General features: G+C 40.6%; 1 long non-coding RNA gene across 1 annotated transcript; it reads right to left on the bottom strand.

The window, feature by feature from the left end:
* Positions 1-5,659: 5,659 nt before the first annotated feature.
* On the bottom strand, positions 5,660-13,398 carry LOC132397744 (uncharacterized). Its single transcript, XR_009513435.1, has 3 exons — positions 12,907-13,398; positions 9,480-9,556; positions 5,660-5,733 (listed from the first exon to the last, which is right to left on the bottom strand). It is a non-coding gene; the product is annotated as an uncharacterized LOC132397744 (long non-coding RNA).
* Between the last annotated feature and the right edge of the window lie 601 nt (positions 13,399-13,999).

The following is a 13,999-nucleotide window of genomic DNA, read 5'->3' as shown; positions in this document are numbered from 1 at the left end:
GAAAACCAAACAAGCCATACTTGTATAAATTGTTAGGGATTATGTTACTTATTTTTTTCTTACTACACTATGAAAGGAGAATATCTTAAACAAGTGAACCAGTATGGTCATTTTAACCTTCCAACTCAGATCTCGATTTGACCGGAAAATCTTAATTTCACAAATGATTACTTCTATTCCAAATCTAAAGAAGGTGGTGGAAGTCTGGAACAGAATAAATAAGCAGGTAATTAATCTAAATTTTACTTTACAAAGGGACTGCTTAAAAAATTAAAGCATGGCATACATGAGAATAAAAGAGAAAAAAATGTTAAGGCAACAAAAATTTGCAAATAAGCAAAATAACTGAGAAGAAGTGAAGTAAAACTGATGGGACAAACATAAGGTGTTTTTCTATTTTATTTGTTATGTTTTGATAATTTAATACTATACCAAAATGTCTTCTAGAAGATCAATCTTGTGTTATACCTATAATCTGCAATTTCACAGTATATGCATGGAGAATATATAAGCTATACATTCTAAAGTTGCTGTAAAGCTGATGGCAATCTTAGTAGCTAGCCATAGTCAATTCTCTTTATGACTTATTTAATAAATAGTATTAATAACTGTAATATGTATTGACAATCATAAATTACATCCTAGAAGATTTGTGAGTCAATCATTATCCTCAATATTACACCAAGTAGACCTGTACTTTTATTTTACAGTGGATGGTTGTGTGCATTCCACAACCTGACTAAAATTCCTCATCTTGTTACGCAAATCAGGGTTTGCGTCAATCTTTTTTTTCCCTTTGGAAAGGAAGAACACGGTGCATGCTTTAATACAGGGTTAGGTAACCCACGGCACAAATGATTTTCTAGCATGCGTTATTCATTAATTTGAGGCAAAACATAACTAGGTGTATTTAAATGGATAATTCCCATATTTCAAGTTTTTTATGGCTTTTATCTGGCCCACCTTCCAGTCATCAATACGCGATCTGGCCCACAGAGGGAAAAAGGTTGCCGACCCCTGCTTTAAGAGCCTACTGCATGTATTGAATAAAAGCAAGCATAAGGATAGGTAATACATCATCAATTTGATGTGTGATCATCTCCATTCAAATTGAATGTGACTGCAGGTTTAGCTGGACCTTCAAATTAAAGAAATTAAAAATGTATGTATTTTGCATTACCATTATTAAGCAAAATTATTACTTATTTGGGTAATTTTATGAATTACCCAAAGCAATTCGTAAACAATTATAAAACATTTTATAAAAAATTATAAAATATACTTCTTTATTGTTCTTTATTCTCATACATTGTGTTGCCTTCCTAGCATCTGATGATTTTCTCCTGTTTTTATTTGTAATTATAATACTTTACAAAAATTTCACACCACTATCAAAGCAAATGTACTGACTGATTGCAGACTGTATCTGTTTACCACATCCTGGGATGAAGAAATACCTTTGGTCTTGCAGCTCGTCATAATTTACATGAATGCTTGAAATCAGACTGAAGTATAACCATAGAACCATAGAACATTACAGCACAGTACAGGCCCTTAAGACTTCCATGTTGTGCTGACCCATATAATTCTTTTAAAAAGTAGTAAATTCACACTACCCCATAACCCTCTATTTTTCTTTCATCCATGTGTCTGTCCAAGAGGCACTTAAATACCCCTAATGTTTTAGCCTCCTCCACCATCCCTGGCAAGTCATTCCAGGCATTCACAACCCTCTGTGTAAAAAACTTACCTCTGATGTCTCCCCTAAACTTGCCCTCTGGTGTTTGCTATTGGTGCCCTGGGAAACAGGTACTGACTATCCACCCTATCTATGCCTCTCATAAACTTGTAGACCTCTATCAAGTCCCTTCTCATTCTTCTACATTCCAAAGAGAAAAATCCCAGCTTTGCTAACCTTGCTTCATATGACTTGTTCTCCAATCCAGGCAACATCCTGGTAAATCTCCTCTGCACCCTCTCCATAGCATCCACATCCTTCCTATAATGAGGTGACCAGAATTGAACACAATACTCTAAGTGTGGTCTCACCAGAGATTTGTAGAGTTGCAACATGACCTCTCTACTCTTGAACTCAATCGCCCTGTTAATGAAGTCTGGCATCCCATAGGCCTTCTTAACTACCCTATCAATCTGTGCAGCGATCTTGAGGGATGTATGCATTTGAACCCCAAGGTCCCTTTGTTCACCCACACTCTTAAGTAACTGACCATTAATCCTGTACTCAGTCTTCTGGTTTGTCCTTCCAAAATGTATCACCTCACATTTATCCAGATTGAACTCCATCTGCCATGTTTCTGCCCAACTCTGCAGCCTGTCTATATCCTCTTGTAACCTTCAACAACCTGCAGCTCCATCTACAACTCCTCCAATCTTCGTGTCATCCGCAAACTTATTCACCCATCCTTTCGCCTCTACATCCAGGTCATTTATAAAAATCAAATAGCAGGGGTCCCAGGACAGATCCTTGTGGCACTCCACGAGTTACCGACCTCCAGGCAGAATATTTTCATTCCACAACTACTCTGCTTTCTTCCTTTAAGCCAATTTTTTTTATCTGAACAGTCAAGGTTCCACTTATCCCATGCCTCATGACTTTCTGGATGAGTCTCTTGTGAGGAACCTTGTCAAGTGCCTTGCTAAAGTCCATGTAGACCACATCCACTGCCCTACCCTCATCAATTTCTTTTGTTACCTCTTTAAAAACCTCAATCAGCTTCGTGAGACATGATCTTCCCTTCACAAAGCCATGTTCACTATCGAAGAGTAGACTATTTCTCCAAATGCTCGTAGATCCTATCCTTAAGAATCCTTTCCAGTAGTTTGCAGACCACTGACGTAAGACTCACTGGTCTATAGTTCCCAGGTTTCTCCTTATTATCTTTTTTAAACAAGGGAACAACGTTTACTATTCTCCAGTCCTCCAGCACTTCCCCATAGCCAAAGAGGATTCAAAGATCATAGCTAATGTTCCAGCGATCTCTTCTCTCAATTCCCACAACAACCTGGAATGTATCATATCTGGTCCTGGGGATTTATTAATCTTGGATGTTTTTAAGAAGATCCAGCACTACTTCTTCCATAATCTCCACATTGTCCAGCACACAGGCCTGCTCTATTTCGACTCACCCTGATCAAGATTCTTTTCACTTGTGAATACTTAAGCAAAGTATTCATTTAGGACCTCCCCAACCTCCTCCTCCTCCAGGCACAAGTTGCCCTCTTTATCCTTTAGCGGTCCCACCTTCATTCTCGTCATCCTCCTGTTCTTCACCTACGCATAGAACTCCTTGGGATTCTCCTTAATCCTACATGCCAAGGCCTTCTCATGCCCCCTTCGAGCTCTCTTAAGTCCTTTCTTTAGCTCCTTCCTGGCTACCCTATATTTCTCATGAGCCCCTCCTACTTCCTGCTTCTTATAGCTAACATATGCTTGCTTTTTCCTCTTGACGAATTGGCTCACTTGTTTTGTCAGCCACGATTCCCTTTTCCTACTATTTTTCCTTTGCCTCAGTGGGACAAACCTATCCTGAACCCAGCTCAAGTGATCCTTAAACTTCTCCCACATTACTTCTGTGCTTTCCCCTTTGAACATCTGTTTCCACTTAACTCTCACTAGTTCCTGCCTCATCCCTTCAAAGTTAGCCCTTCTCCAGTTAAGCCAGTAGAAAAACAAAGATTTCCCAGTTCTCCTGCTGGTTAGTAAAATGCTTACTGTGGTTCTGGATATCCGGAAGTAGACAGTGAAGAAGCATGATATTGGGCTTAGCAGTCGTTAACCACTGTCCATTGTTTGTCAACTCTTCATGATTTTGTTGCTATTTTGGTGAATTATCAGAGGTGTCTGGCATCTATGGACTTGAACTTCCATCAGTCAGGAGTAGGAACTATTTAAAGTAGCAGGTGACTGGTAGGATTCATATCACTTTTAACACCTCAAGGTTATTCATTGCATGTACTAAAATCACGTTGTTCAAAAACAAAGCCAATCAAAGAACCATTTGAACCAGTATTTAAAAAAAAAAACACCCACAAGAGATTCTACAGATGCTGGAAATCCAGAGTAACACTTACAAAATGCTGGAGGGACTCAGCAGGTCAGGCAAGATCTATAGAGAGGAACAAACAGTTGATGTTTTTAGATGAGATCCTTCAACAGGATCTCAATATCAGAGACTGTGGAAAAAGTATATGTTGTGTATCGAATATTTCATTAATATTGCAAATACATTTTGGTTAAGTATTCTTTGTTTCATTCATTATGGTTATATTTACAAAGTAAGTGAATGACATACATCCTCACACCAGTATGTCATGTGGACGCACCTCACTTAAAGTAAAGAAAAACAAAACTAAGACTAGTTGTCCCAGCACTGTGATTTTGCTTTCTATTAGTTTTAAGCTTTGGTGTTACAAAATATAATAATGGTGACAAGTAAATTTAAGAATAAGCCTAAGAATCTAAGAAGCACATTGAGATGTTCAAGTTTAAAAAAAAACAGCATGTTTTCTTCTCAAGAGAGAAACAGTCAATTTTAAAATAAAGCAGAAAATGGATAAAATTCACAAGTTCATAAAGAGTGAGTACTGGGTGATAAGAATCATAAATAAAAAAAGCAGAAATGGCTGGCTACATTGGAAAGATAGATATGTTCAATCTCACAAGAGATAACTGGATTTTGTATACTGAGTGAATTGAGCAGTATTTTAAAGCAAATGGAATAGCCAATGAGAAGTGAGTGCCAGTTTTGCTATGTGCCTTGGGTAGAAGGCCATACAGTTTGCTTAGAACTTAAACTAATCCGACCAAACCAGCAAAAATGAGCTTTGCTGATATCGTGAAAGTAATGCAGCAACATTTAGAGCAGAATCCATTGTTGATTGCATAATGCTTCAGGTTTCATAAGCGGAATCAATAAGAAAGGGGCTTATTGATTACATACATGGCTGAATTGAAAAAATTGAGCATTGTCAGTTGAGTGATGGATTTAATAATGCACTGAGAGATCATTGTGGGATCTTACAAGAAGGCATACAAAAATGGCTCCAAATTGAAGCACAACTCATTTTTAAAAGAGCAGTTGAAATTTAACAATGGAAACAGCAGACACAGATGCAATTGAGTTGCAGTCAGGAATGCAAATAAGTGTGAACAAAATTGCAACAACTAAACTGAAACAAATTGTGTTACTCTTGTGGCAGGGGCTCTCATACACCAGAGCAATGCAGATTTAAAGGCAAAACCTGCAGAAAATGCAACAAAATAGGACACATACAAAGAGCATATTGAGCAGACAAAAATAAATGGACAGCACAGGGAAGAGATAAAGATAAAAAGTCAAGTTGCAGTTTCTAAAAGAGTACTAATCTGCATGCTGTTGATGAAAAATCTGCTAATACTGAGAGTGACACAGAAAGCAGCCTTGAGATGTACAATGTGAAAACTAACAATAAACAAGCAACTTGGCTTACAGTAGAAATGAACAACAAATTAATTAAAATAGAATTAGACACCGGCTCAGCTGTTTCAGTTATTTCACTGAAGATACTGAACTGAAGCCTGAGGACATCCAACTGAGAGCTTATAGTAGAGAAAAGATGACTCTTGTGGGAATGATGTTTGTGACAGTGAAATACAGCAATCATGGGGCCATGATTAGCTGAGACAACTACAACTTGATCGGAGATCCATCCATCATTTGCATGCCACATCCCCTGCAAAAGAAACAATTGAATGTGAATGAAGAAAGATAATGGATGATGCCACTGCAGCGTTCCAGGATGACATTGGAAATCTCATACATATCATGGGTAAAATAGTGTTAAATGAAAGTGCTTCACCCAAGTTTTACAAAGCCCATCCTATTCTTTATACCATCTGTGATAAGTAACCAGTGAGCTAGGTTGCATGGAGACTGAATGAATTTTTTCCAAGGTTGAGTGGAGCCCATGGGCAACGCCAGTGGTAGCAGTAGCTAAGTAGAATGGGTCTGATGGGATCAGTGGTGACTTTAAGATCATCATCAACCCAGTACTTAAAATGGATCAGTACCCTCTGCCTAGGAGATCAGATATCTTTACAAACCTTTCTGGAGGAAAACACTTTAGCAACATGGGCATAGCTGAGGCCTACCTACAGATAGAGATGGAAGAAGAGTCCAAAGTGTTTCTTAAAATAAACACTCACAAAAGGCTTTATTGCTATAATAGGCTTAGTTTTTGGAATAGCATTTGCACCTGCACCCTGGCAGAAAGTTACAGACAGGTGCGGGAAGGCTGTCCACATACTCAATGTTACCTTGATGACATCATTAACGGTAAGGATGATGAGAAACATTTACAAAATTTCAAAACCATGTTAAAAAGATCAGAAGATTATAGGCTCAGAGCACAATGGAACAAGTGTGGATTCTTTAAACCAAGCATCACTTACTGTAGACACACCCACGATGCACAAGAATTGTGTGCAGAGAAAATTCAAGCAGTGATGGATGACTCAATGCTAAAGGATGTGCCACAGCTGTGGTACTTTTTAGGATTTGTCAATTACTATAACAAGTTCCTGCCAAACCTGGCTACTCTGCTCCACCCCTTGAATTTATTACCACAGATTGGGAAGAAATGGTAGTGGACAAAGCAGTGTCCATGTTTATCCAGGGAAGCTGGATAAAGCAGCCCTTAAATTCACTTGGTCCATCTCGGACACTTCCCTCCCCATCTCTCTGTCTCCATCTCTGGAGACAGACTATCCACTGACATCTTCTACAAACCCACTGACTCCCAAAACTATCTTGACTATACCTCTTCCCACCCTGCCCAATGCAAAAATGCCATTCCCTATTTCCAGTTCCTCCATCTCTGCCGCATCTGCTGCCAGAATGAGGCTTTCCAATCCAGGACTTCTCAAATGTCCTCTTTCTTTCAGGATCGTGGTTTCCCTCCTAGCGTCATCAAAGATGCCCTCACCCGCATCTCCTCCACTTCCCGCACTTCAGCCCTTAACCCATCCTCCCATCACCACAACAGGGACAGGGTTCCCCTTGTCCTCACCTACCACCCCACCAGCCTCTGGATCCAACACATTATCCTCCGCAACTTCTGCCACCTTCAACAGGACCCCACCACCAAGCACATCTTTCCCTCCCTACCCTTCTCAGCTTTTCGCAGGGATCATTCCCTCCATGACTACCTGGTCCACACGTCCCTCCCCACAGAACTCCCACCTGGCACTTATCCCTGCAAGCGCAAATGCTACACCTGTCCCCGCACCTCCCCCCTTACCACCATTCCGGGCCCCAGACAGTCCTTCCAGGTGAGGCAACACTTCACCCGCGAGTCTGCTGGAGTTGTCTATTGCATCCGGTGCTCCCGGTGTGGCCTCCTCTTCATCGGCAAGACCCGACGCAGATTGGGGGACCGCCACTTCGTCGAGCACCTATGCTCCGTCTGTACAATAGACAGGACCTCCCGGTTGCCACCCACTTCAACTCTGCCTCTCATTTCCATCTAGATATGTCCATACATGGCCTCCTCTACTGCCATGATGAGGCCAAACTCAGGTTGGAGGAGCAACACCTCATCTACCGTCTGGGTAGTCTCCAGCCTGGTGGTATGAACATTGAATTCTCCAATTTCCGGTAATTTCCCCCCCCCCCTCCCCCTATCCCAGGTCCCTTTCTGCCTCTCTCCCCTTTCAACTTTCTGCTTCTTTATCTCTACAGTTCTTTCATGCTTATCCCCTCACCCCTTTATCTTTCCTCTGATTGGTTTTCGACCTGGCGCCTCTAGGCCCTACCCCCTCCCCTATCTCTATTACTGGGCTTCGGCCCTTTCATTCCCCCCCCCCCCCATTCCTGGTGAAGGGTCTCAGCCCGAAATGTTGGCTACTCTTTTCTCACGGATGCTGCCTGACCTGCTGAGTTCTTCCAGCGTTGTGTACATATTCTTTGATCCACAGCATCTGCAGTTGTATTTTTGTGTCTGGAAAAAAGCAGTGTCCACTATTATCACACATTTTTGATCCAGATCATCCAGTGAAACTGGCCTGTGATGCCTTGCCCTGTGGTATCGGTGTAGTCATGTCACATGTTATGAGTGATGGAAGTGAACGCCCTTTGCATCACATTCCCTTACTGTTGCAGAGTAAAATTACACACAGATTGACAGAGAAGCATTGAGTCTGGTTTGGGGAGTAAAACATTTCAACCAGTGATTGTGAGGGTGAGAGTTTATACTCATTACTCTTCCTCAACTAGTAGTGTCCATTTTCAGTCCACAGAAGGGTGTTCCACTAACAGCAGCAGCAAAAATGCTGAGATGGGCTCTGTTTCTTGGAGGACAAGTTACAAGTTTAAATTCAAGAGAACGACCAATCACGGAACTGTTGATGGATTGTCACATTTACCCTTGGAAAAGGAAATTCTGGAAATATTTACAAAAACAGCCACTCTTCTTGACATATTTTTCTTAACACAGATCAAAAGTTTCCTCATCTATGGCAGAGATGATCCAAAGGGAAACCAGAAAAGACCCCTCACTGTCTCAGGTCGATAGAGTCACCCAAAATGGTCAGAGTATGCAGCAGAAACTCCAGTTCCCTCATTTTTACCTCCTCCAGGATGAACTTACCCTTGATTGAGGTTGCCTTAAATGAGGACTGGGAGCTGTTGAAACATCCATGCCAAGAGCTTAAGTGTTGGAGGAGCTACATGCCAGTCATCTTGGCATGGTCAAAACATAAGTGTTGATTCAAAGTTTTGTCTGGTGGCCTGGGATAGATCAGTAGTTTGAACAGTTTGCCATGAACTGTTTAGGATGCCAACATGCCCAGAAGATGCCAAGAGCAGCACTTCTTCATCCATAGGAATGGCCTGCATTGTTCTGCAGAGGATTCATGTAGACCTTGCTGGACCATTCATGGGCATAAACTCCTTGGTAGTAGTGGATGCAGCTACAAAGGGGCCAGTAGTATTCCCAATAGCCTCCAATACAACCTGGCACATAGTCTTCTCAAGGACTGGTGTTTCATAACACTTAGTCAGTGACAATGGACCACAGTTTTTGGCAGAACAGTTTCAGTCATTCCTGAAAGTGAATTGAATAAGACATATTACATCTGCACCGTACCACCCAGCTACAAATGGCTTGCCAGAACGGTTTGTCCAGAGTCTAAAGAACGCATTGCAAGCAATGTCAGTAGAACACAGAACACTGACACTGAATCAGTAGTTTACCAATTTCCTCTTCAAAATATTGCAATACAGCATACGCCACAATCAATAACTCATCAGTTATGCTGTTCCTGGATCATCCCTTGTGTTCACACTTGGATATCCTCAAACTGAATCTGAAAAGGAGTATGCATGACAAACAATTGAGACAAATTGAAAGCTCCTCAAACAAGGAGATTTGACATTTCAATCCTGGAACAAGCAGTCCTGGCAAAGGACTATAAAGCTTACCAAAAGTGGGTACTTGGAAAGATTAAGGAGAGAGCTGGATCACTCTGTTACGCAGTGGAGATTCCATCTGATATCATCTGCAGACAATACACAAATGACAAATTAATTAATTAATTAATTTTAAATTTTAGTCACTACAAACATAACAAAAAACATCATTTTCAACGATGATTTCAGAAGACAAAATTACAACAAAAAACATAGATATTCTTTAAAACAGACCAAAAGGGTGTAGTCTGAAGCTACAGCTTATTATGCCTACCCCTCTTACTTATACAACAACATACCTGTATTTGGTGTCAGTCATCACATCAAAACAAAAAAATTCATAATCTTTTAACACAAAATCTAATTCCAAGTATCATTTATTTACATTACTTCCATTCATTTTAAATCATGTATTTTTATATTTGTTCATTAAATTATTTTTAAATAATTATTTAAACTTGTTAAAATTGTGGTGCATGTTTTTAAATTCTCACTACAACTATTCCATAGATTTACCCCTCTGACTGAATTACAATGACTTTTTACATTCGTTCTTATCCTTTGTTTTTGAAATATACATGTTCTTCTCAAATCATGTTGACTTTCTCTCATTTTAAACAACCTTTGGATACTTCATGGTAACTCCATTTTTTACTTTATACATAATTTGTATTATTTTAAAAACTACAAAATCTCTGAATTTTTAAGTGTTTAATTGAATAAACAGTGGATTGGTTGGCTCATAATAATTTGTCTTATTTACAATTCATATGGCTTTCTTTTGGAGTAGAAAAATTGAGTTTGTATTTGTTTTTCATGTATTTCCCCATACCTCTACACTATAAGTCATGTATGGGACTATAAGTGAACAGTATAATGGATACAAAGATTCCTGATTTAAGAAATCTTGTGTTTTGTACAATATTGCAATAGATTTTGACATTTTTGCTTTGACATAATTTATATGTAGTTTCCAGCTTAATTTATTATCTATTACCACTCCTAAAAATTTTGTTTCAGGTACCTTATCAATTTCAACATGATTGAACTTCCCTCCCTTTAACTTAAAGCTTAAAGAAGGAACTTCTTCATCTGGAGTAAATAAATCTTTGGAATGATCTGTCCAGAATGTCTGTGGAAGATTAGTGCTGAGTATGTTCAAAACAGATCTCTTTAGAATTCTGGCTACTAAGTGTATGGGCTACAACACTTGTTGGTAGAATCTCAGATGGAGACAAGAGGGTGTACAGGAGTGAGATATATCAGTTAGTTGAGTGGTGTCACAGCAACAACCTTGGACTCAACATCAGTAAGAGCTGATTGCGGACTTTAGGAAGAGTAAGATGAGGGAACATAAACTAATCCTCATAAGGGGATCAGAAAACGAGACGGTGAGCAATTCCAGGATGTCAAGATCTCTGAGGAGCTAACTATCCACGCTGCTATAAAGAAGGCAAGACGGCGGCTATCTTTCAGTAGGAGATTGAGTGGTGATCTTGTTTGTCACCTGAAACATTCAAAACCTTCTACAAATGTACCATGGACAGCATTCTGATTTGTTGGGGGGAGGTGCTACTGCACAGGACCGAGAGAAGCTACAGAAAGCAGTAAAATTGTAAGCTCCATTTTGGGTACTAGCCTCCACAGTATCCAAGACATCTTCAAGGAATGGTGCCTTAGAAAGGTGGCATCCATTATTAAAGACCCCCATCACCCAGGACATGCCCTCTTCTCACTGTTACCATCAGAAAGCAGGTACAGAGGCCTGAAGACACACACTCAGCAATTCATTCAACATTGAAACCATGAACACTCCCTCACTTATTTAATATATTATTTCTGTTTTTGCACTATTTTAACTACTTAATATACATATATACTTACTGTAATTGATTTACTTATTTTTGTCTATATTATCATGTATTGCATTGTACTGTCACCACTGTTAATAAATTTCAAGACGTATGCCAGTGACGTTAAGCCTGAATCTGATTCTACTTCTGATTAAAGGGAAAGAAATAAACCATGATCATCCTGTGCAGCAGACTGGATGGTCTTCCCCGCTTCTCTTGAATCCAGAAGTCTGAAATCATGTTTCAAACTTCCATTTGGAAAAAAAATGCATTCCATTTCAAAGCTCAAGTGATTTACTAAAGATAGAGGTTGCAAGACTACTTCTGCAGTTGCATAATCATCATTATGGGCTCAGTGTCCCGGGAAATTCCCTCGCCATTCCCAAAAACATTAAGACTATACTCATTCCATTGTATTTCCTCTGAAGTAATACAATGTATTCTAGATGCTAATTTTGGGACTGCGTAGTTGATAAGTCAATCCCATAAATAGGTAATGTTATATGGCGCAGTTTCTCCTAAACACTGTAAATAAAGGAGGAAGATGTTTTGTTGTTGAAGAAAGTGTGTTGCTGTGTTTACACTAATGCTATTCTATCCCTGCATTTGCCATATTCTTTGTAAGATAAGAAAGTAGCTTCTGTCCTCGAAATATCCTAGGCTGCAGCAAATTAGCATGAGCTCACCAGTGCATTTCTGGTATAAAAATCCATATTGAAAGAGTCTGGCTCTTGGGGGTCTTTCTTCATAATTAATCTAGGCCAATATGCCAAAAACTTAGGCAATCTTCATCGGACATTTGTTTCTCTGAAGATTATTCTCCTCTCCCACCTCAATCCCCACTGGGTGTCTGCAGTTTAAACAAGATCACTTGGAACACTACAGCACAGTACAGGCCCTTCAGCCCTCCATGTTGTGCTGACCCATATAATTCTTAAAAAAAAGTACTAAATCCACACTACTCCATAACCCTCCATTTTCCTTTCATCCATGTGCCTGTCCAAGAGGCTCTTAAATACCCCTAATGTTTTAGCCTCCACCACCATCCCTGGCAAGTCATTCCAGGCACTCACAACCCCGTGTAAAAGACTTACCCCTGATGTCTCCCCTAAACTTCCTTCCCTTAATTTTGTACATATGCCCTCTGGTGTTTGCTATTGGTGCCCTGGGAAACAGGTACTGACTATCCACCCTATCTATGCCTCTCATAATCTTGTAGACCTCCATCAAGTCCCCTCTACGCTCCAGAGAGAGAAGTCCCAGCTCTGCTAACCTTGCTTCATATGACTTGTTCTCCTATTCAGGCAACACCCTGGTAAATCTCCTCTGCACCCTCTCCATAGCTTCCACATCCTTCCTATAATGAGGTGACCAGAACTGAACACAATACTCTCAGTGTGGTCTCACCAGAGATTTGTAGAGTTGCAACATGACCTCTCTACTCTTGAACTCAATCCCCCTGTTAATGAAGCCTAGCATCCCATAGGCCTTCTTAACTACCCTATCAACCTGTGCAGTGACCTTGAGGGATGTATGGAAATGAACCCCAAGGTCCCTTTGTTCATCCACACTTTTAAGTAACTAACCATTAATCCTGTTCTCAGTCTTCTGGTTTGTCCCTCCAAAATGAATCACCTCACTCTTGTCCGGATTGAACTCCATCTGCCATTTTTCTGCCCAACTGTGCATCCTGTCTATATCCTCTTGTAACCTTCGACCACCTACAGCTCCATCCACAACTCCTCCAATCTTCATGGTGTTATGAATGTACCACAGCTCTGAGGGGCCGAAGGAGCGGGAGCAGCCCTCTCCTTCCGGAGAATCGCAAGATCGCTATTAATTCGGGACTCGGAAGTGAGAGACAATGCAACGGTTTTGACCATTTGTTCTTAGAAGCACCTGTGTCACGTGCAAGTCCCGGCTACGTGACAACTACCATGAAGCTGAACACCCTCGGGCCATGTGGGGGTGGAGATTGCATCCCCCTACTTTGATGGACAGCTACAACTCTGCAAGTAAAGATAAAAGCGGACTGCAGGAGGCAGTACCCTAGCGATGCACCAGAGGAACTTGCTCGCTCAACGCTCCCCTGAGAGCTGGAAGCCACTGGAGCTCCTAACTCCTTTGCCTGGGGAGCGGGTGGCTGATGCTACCGAGAAGGACTTCGAACTAACAACGGGGAGACCAACGCTCCCCTAATTTTAACGGAGTGGTCAGAAAGATACGGGCAAGTCTTCTTTTCGTTCTCTAAGACACGTGACACCCAACAATTCCTCCAAAGACTTTTAAATGATTCTTTAGATTTCCAATGGACAGAAAAATATTATCCCCTAGACAACAGCCGAGATTAATGATGATTATGACTATATCCAGGCTTTAGATTACGTATTGGTGATATGCACTCTCTGAATGTTTGCATTAACCTTACTTTTGTGCCCCTTTATAAATAAAAACGTTTGAAAATAGTGACATCAGACTTCAACAGACCTCTCTATCTTTGCTGGTAAGTTATCCAGTTACGGGATACGTAACAGTGTCATTCGCAAACTTACTTACCCATCCTTCCGCCTCTACATCCAGGTCATTTCTAAAAATCACAAATAGCAGGGGTCCCAGGACAGATCCTTGTGGCACTCCACTAGTCACCGACCTCCAGGCAGAATACTTTTCTTCCACAAC

The sequence above is a fragment of the Hypanus sabinus genome, chromosome 8 (genome assembly GCF_030144855.1).
Source record: "Hypanus sabinus isolate sHypSab1 chromosome 8, sHypSab1.hap1, whole genome shotgun sequence".
NCBI lineage: Eukaryota > Metazoa > Chordata > Chondrichthyes > Myliobatiformes > Dasyatidae > Hypanus > Hypanus sabinus.
This window is presented reverse-complemented; position numbering and strand designations above follow the sequence as displayed.